Raw genomic sequence first — 7419 nt, 5'->3', positions numbered from 1 at the left:
CTAAGCCCAACATTAGATGTAGTTTGGGTGCTTATTAGCCTTATAAAATAAAATTGTGATTTTTATGCTTTAATAAGCTAGGTTAGGTTAGATTATGGATCAAAGCTTGTGATTTATTTCATTCTAGGCCCAATATGACCCAAGATATTGAAATAAATAAGTGTGGGTCCAATTAGAGCCCAATTAGGGTTCTAAGCCCATGATAGTCTAGTTGGAAGCTTATTGGTCCACTTGAATCCAATAAGGGAGTCCTAGTCCAAAATGGACATTAAACAAGGACTTCTAGGGTTTCCAATCGTTTGATGACTATTTGTAGTACTTGTATGATGTATTTGATTGAAGTTTTTGATTCACATTAACTTGAATGTATAGATTACATGGCTCAAAATTTCCAGTTGTGACAACATTATTTCCTAGATTGTCTACAACATTCACGGCTTCATATACACCATCACAAGGTATTGCTTTAAAGTAAAATACATCATTGTAATAAACATTAATAGCACCATTTTTATTATCAAATGAAAATGTAAAACCTTGTTTGTACAAGCCATGAAAAGAAATAATATTTCTCGCCATTTCGGGCGAGTAACAACACTTATTCAAATCTAACATTAACCCATTATCAAGCAATAAAGAATAAACTCCTATCTTGTGATGCTTTCCTGTTGCCCATGACTAAGTTTATCTTCCCGTGCTCCACTTGCTCACTTCTTCTTAGTGCCTGCAAATCAGTACAAAATGTGAATACCACACCCTGTATCAAGCACCCAAGAATTAGCATTAGATGAGTTGTTAGACAATATTGTGTATATACCTGCATGGGTGGGTTTAACCTTCCCATCCTTTACATCTTGCAGATATTTGGCGCAGCTTCGCTTGAAGTGTCCCTTATCTTGGAAATAGAAGCACTGTGCTTCCTTTGGGTTCGAAGAAGGAGTAATGGGACCTTTCTTTGTCCCATTTGAAGAGGAACCATCAAGAGTCTTACCCTTGGTACCCTTTGAAGGGCTTTTCCTCTTCTTACCCTTCCCTTGCCCAATTGTAAGAACAGGGGCTGTTAGAGGAGTAGAAGTAGCAACCGCTTTACCCTTAAGGCCATTTTCAGCTGTCCTTAAGAGTCCTTGAAGTTTGCTAAGTGTGACTTCCTCCTTGTTCATATAATAAGTCATACGAAATTGATCATAACTTGGAGGTAAGGAATGGAGAATGATGTCAATCGCCAATTCCTCAGGGAAGTCAACATTGAGCTTTAGCAACCGGTCAACGAAGCTCTGCATCTTCTGCAAGTGACCGGTGATGGATTCACCATCCTTCATCCTTGCGATTATCATGGAGGAAATGATTTCATACCTCTCTTGACGCGCGCTCTGATGGTACCTTTCCATCAGATCTAGGTGCATCTCATAAGGGTAGAAATCTTCATAAGATTTTTGGAGTTTCGAAGTCATTGTGGCCATCATGATGCAGGACACCTTGGTGGCATCCTTCTCATGCGCAATGAACTCCACAAGCTCTTCTGGAGTAGCAGTGGCTTCATTAACAACCTTAAGCTCCCTATCAAGGACATATTCTTTGTCCTCATGGCGGGTAATCATCCTGATGTTTCTGATTCACTCATTAAAGTTGGATCCATCAAAGATGACCTTACCACATAAGTTCATTACGGGAAAAGGAGCCTGTAGGGTTTGAGCCAGCAGCGTTATTGGAAGACATCTGGAATAAAAGGAAGATAAGTTTCATTAGATTAAGAATCCTTAATAAGTCACCCAAATGAAATATTAAGGCTAGGATCCAACAAACTATTTATAGGTGGAAGAGGGATGCCGTAATCCGCACTATAAAATATTTGAAGGTAGGTAAATGACGATTTACCAATTTCCACCATAAGAACGAAATATTTTATTATTAGGTTTTATTGGTTTTGAAACTCCTAGATCTTTTGAGATACACTGAACTTTTCAATGGCATGTTTGAATCTCAAATGTGCCCTCTCAAGTTTGTGACTGGGATGCCGAGGATCACAAACAAGGAGTGAATAACCATACAAATTGACTTGGTACCCTTAACAATATTACCTAATCGATGTGCCAGTTAACCACACACGCTCCACTAATGACTTGGTAAGGTACAAAGTGTAATTTTATGGGCTAGCACCAATTTCACATTTTCCTAAAGTAACTAAGATTGGGAATTTATAATGTATAGTTACTTTATAATTCATTATACTTTTAATGAGAATTTAAAGTCGTATCCTACCCGTTCGGCTAACGACCCTCCACCAATCAAGGAAGCGGTGGGTGAGAGTGGACACCCATTAAGTCACCATTTTATAGGCAACAACCTTATACCCCCCTTATAGACCGACTTCGTGAATGAGGCCTACTAACGGTAAGAACGACATATTCTTATACATATCTATATAATAAAATTATAATAATAGTATAAGTGTTGATTTTTAAACTTTTTAAAAATCTAAGGTTTAATTTGGAATTAAAGTATTAGAGTGTAAGACTTTTCAAATTCCAAAACTTGAGGGCAAGAATTGAAACTATTCCAAGTCTCTTTAATTTTGTAACTTATGAGTTTTAATGGTTCATAAAAATGAAGACTCTTCATTTTATGAAACCTCTTTAGTTCTTTAATCATAATTTAAAGAAGTGACTTTTGGTTATCCATAACTTGAGGACAAGTTATGAACACCATCATTACAATTAAGATCAAGAATTAAACACACATGGTGGTTACACATAATTCCTATGATCTTCTAAAAACTCATAAGAACACAAATTCATGTCAAGCAATTTCAAGAAATCATATGAACATATATAATACTTTGAAATTGTTAAAAGTCATGCAAAATGGATTAACATAATCATTATCATTTTGAAAAACAGATTTTACAAGTCCAAAACAGATTGGGATAATGATTTTAATCCATTTCCAGCAACAAAACACGATAAGACTGCCCAGCACACACCTACTCGTCGAGTGCATGATCCTACTCGACGAGTAGGATGAATTTGTACATGGACTCGGTGAGTCCTCCCCATGAACTCGGCGAGTCCAGTCGACAGTGAGCATAATTTTCGATTTTCAAGCAGTTTTGCATCAAGTATACAGAAAACAATCCTAGACTCTGATACCACAGATGGGTTTTGAGCATTCTAACACTTCCTAACTGTACATGCAACCCTAATAACCTTGAATCTATGTTTTCTCTATATACATGCAAATTTCTTTTTCAAGGTTATTTCCTAACTAGCATGGCTTGGGGCATATATGAAACATAAAAACTAGTAGAAATACATACCTTGTTGTTGCTTGGATTCCTTCAAGACTTTGTGAGCCTAGCACCCCAAATGTTGTGCCTCAAATGCTTCACACAACACCACAAAACTTGGAATAACTTGAGAGAATACTTCTAGCACTCAAAATCGGTTATGCCCTCTCTAGTAACCTTACTAGGTCCGATTTCACTAGCCAAAGGGTCCCTTTTATAGTGGTGTCACAATTAGGGTTTTTACATGAATACTCTTAATTGTCATGACTCTTCATTTCTCATGACCCATGGGTTTCTAACTCCCATGGACTATCCATGGAGTTCCAAATGGTTACATCCATAACCCATAAACCATGGATCATTAATCCACTGTGACAACCGTCAATTTTCGGTCAAGTCAAAGTCAACTAAAGTCAACAAGTCAAACCGGTCAACTCAATTTGCCCATGGGTACTAGAGTTTACGTTATGTAATTTCTAAACAACTCGCTATTCTAATGAGAGATCATAAATCGAAAAGTGCGTACGTCTAGATCTCCTTAACCTAAAACTGTGGTACGTGGCGAGCCAAACCGATAAAACAATGTTGCATACTCATCGGGAGTATGCAAGATCCTTAAACAAGGCTTAACGGGGTTTACGGACCATGCATTGCGAAGCCGGACACTCACATTCGTCACACACGAAACCGCTCTCAATCGTTTTCACTATATCCATTCATATCGAGAATCTCTCCCAAATCTCTCCAAGAATGTGAAATCTCTCCCAAATATCTCTTTGTATGAGAAATCTCTCCAAGAATGTCAAATCTCTCCCAAATCTCTCCAAGAATGTGAAATCTCTCCCAAATATCTCTTTGTATGAGAAATCTCTCCAAGAATGTCAAATCTCTCCCAAATCTCTCTAAGTATGTGAAATCTCTCCCAAATATCTCTTTGTATGAGAAATCTCTCCAAGAATGTCAAATATCTCCAAAATCTCTCTAAGTATGTGAAATCTCTCCCAAATATCTCTTTGTATGAGAAATCTCTCCAAGAATGTCAAATCTCTCCCAAATCTCTCTAAGTATGTGAAATCTCTCCCAAATATCTCTTTGTATGAGAAATCTCTCCAAGAATGTCAAATCTCTCCCAAATCTCTCTAAGTATGTGGAATCTCTCTCAAATCTCTCTCAAGATCTCTCTCAACTTTCTATAATCACTCAGGGCATCCCGACCCTCGAATTTGGCGAAAACAGCCCAAAAACGGAAGTCTACGCGAAAAACGGACTTAAGGAGCCGAAACCCCTCTTAGGACCCGAAAGTCCTCTTAGGACCCGAACCCTTCTGAGCCGAAGGCTGCTGAACCGAACCTCACTCAAAGAACCGAACCCGAAGGCTCCTGGAACCGAACCTCGCACATCACCCGAACCCGAACGTTCGGTACATTTTGGGTCTGATCACCTTCGCTTCTGAGACCGAGCCTTCGCTTCTGAGACTACCGAGCCTTCGCCTCTCGCTTCCTCGCTCCTCCTTCGCTTCGCGCCTAGCTGCATTAGGGACCGAACCTCGGCCTAGGACCGAGAGGTCTCGCTGGAATGGCCTTTTTCTCCTGGTTTTCGACTAATTTTGCGTTTTAGGCCCGTTTTTAATTGTTTTAACACGAGATTTTCACTCAAAACTTTATTTTAACTTATAAGACCCCTTAAGTAATGAATTATCACGTTTTGGGGATAAAACCTTATCCAAAAGAGAGTAGGTGAAGTACAAAGGTAGAGTGTTGACTTTACCTTATTTTATGACGCAAGCAACCCCATACCCACTCCATACCTAACCCACACTCCTCCCCACCATATCTTGTCACTTCCTTGTACTTTTTACCCCTCTCACAAGTCATCCCCACGTTTTTAGGGCTGGTCACTCAACCTCTCTCCTCATTTTCTTTCAATTACTCTCATTTCACCAAAGATCCAACTCCAACTTTTCCCTCAAACTTTTCTCTCTAATTCAAGATCCCAAGGCTGATCATCAAGTGTTCTTCCACTCTTGGTAAGTATAATTCATCCTCCTTGTAATTATTGCACTTCATTCTACTCAAATCATTGATTGCTTACGCAAACTCCATAACTATGATGCTAGATTCTCGAAAATCTTCAAGGCATCTCCAAGTGTTATTGAGTTAAACACTTCCATTCTTCAACAATCATCTACTGAAATCACTTAAGGTGAGTTCATACCCCTACATTTTAATGTTTTCTCAAGTTTTTAGGGGGAGAATACAAGTAAAACAACAAGAACAAAACTAAACTTTTCTAACAGCCTTCATCAGAAAAGTTGGACCCCATTCACGGACTGTTATGGACAACTTAAACATTTTTGTTTACAAAACTGTTTTAGGTGTAAGTAGTTCCAGTTCTTAGCTTTAAAATGACTACCTGCACATCTCCATACGATTTTTCTACAATTTATGGTGATTTTTACAAAACTGTCTATCATCTCAAACACCAATCCAGACCAGTCTGTGATTATGGACTTGGTCACACAAGTTAGAGGTCCGTAAAAATTATGGAAAAATTTACGAACCAACTACACTCATTTTCCAAACTCTCAGAAGTTACAGAACTTGATTTGGGCATTTTATGATTTTTCTACAAATTTTCCAATAACAGCTACAGAAAATGTTATAAATAGAAAAACACTATAAATTTCATTTCACCTTGTAACATGTTGAGCAAGGTATATATCATTATGTGATTATGTGTTATTGTAGTATGTGACATTTTTATACTCATATCTAGATGTACACCAGTTAACAAATGAATTTTCACTAGATAATACATAGAAATAACCAAGTGTTATAATTAAAGTACACCAATTACATACAAATGTATTATTAAACTATGTTAAGTATAGTTTGTGTACTTTACTATTTCTACCCTTGTTTTGATAAACTATAATAGGTATAGTTTATGATACTTTACAAAATACAAATATATTTTCAGAAGGGTACATTTATACAAAAAGGGAACTTTCATTACATTAAGTGTAAATTCATTACAAAAGCGTTTTCATAAAAGAGTTTTTATACATTACAAACGTTTTGGGATAAACTATAATAGGTATGGTTTATGTTTCCATTAACACAACAAACACATTTCGGAAGGTTTTATTCCCACAGGAAAAGGCTTTACACTTATGCATACCACACGTAAACTTGTTAACCTAAATTGTGAGACATTCTCTTTCGTAAGTCCGAGTGCGGAATCTAATTCCTGCTAGTTATAATCAGAGTCTCCTGGAGGGAGAACGTGATAGTTGTGTATAGATCTATATTGGGTTTGACACCCCACACTTCGCTGCTAGCTACAGCCGGACCTGCAGGTCTGCGGGTGACAAGTGTCATTTCAGTTTCGCGACGCCTGAGAAATGTCGTGGCAGGTGTATTCAGTCATTAGTATGATTATAGCGGCTCACATAGGGATCTAACAACATAAGTTTACAGGGTTTTGCATAAATCAAAAGGGGTTTTATGTCAATTTAGAATCACTTTTTATATCAATAATTACAGATATCATGGTATATTTTCAGTCTTGGTATTTAAGACCACACATAATTCAATACGGGATTTTTCTCAAATCTGAAAGGGGTTTTATGCCAATTTAAAACCACAATTATAGCTTTAAGTATGACAAAATACTTGTCATTTCGGTCCTGGTATTTAGGACTACATGACTTTTATAAGGAAAATATTGGATTTTTCTTGGTGACATACATCTTCTTACAAAGATCGATATTCAAACTCTTACTGTCAAAAGCTTATGAACTCACAAACCTTTGTGTTGACACTTTTTCAAAACTACTTGTATTCTCAGGAATTTAGTGAAACAAGAAATCAACCATGTTTTGAGGATGGGACGATAAATCGTCAGACAGTTCATTTTGTATCATAATGTAATTGATTCGAATCATGTAAACATATACCTTGGTATAACTTTTTCAATTATATTTATGATGGTTGTATTTACTTTGAGCACTATTATACTCGTTGTTGTGATACTCTACATGAAGTCCTCCACCCCCGGACGTTTCCGCCATCCTTGGTTTGGGGGTGTGACATCCACCATAAAAGATTTGATGATTGTCACAACCAACCCTCTAT

This window comes from Lactuca sativa, chromosome 8 (assembly GCF_002870075.4).
Source record: "Lactuca sativa cultivar Salinas chromosome 8, Lsat_Salinas_v11, whole genome shotgun sequence".
NCBI classification, from domain to species: domain Eukaryota; kingdom Viridiplantae; phylum Streptophyta; class Magnoliopsida; order Asterales; family Asteraceae; genus Lactuca; species Lactuca sativa.
This window is presented reverse-complemented; position numbering follows the sequence as displayed.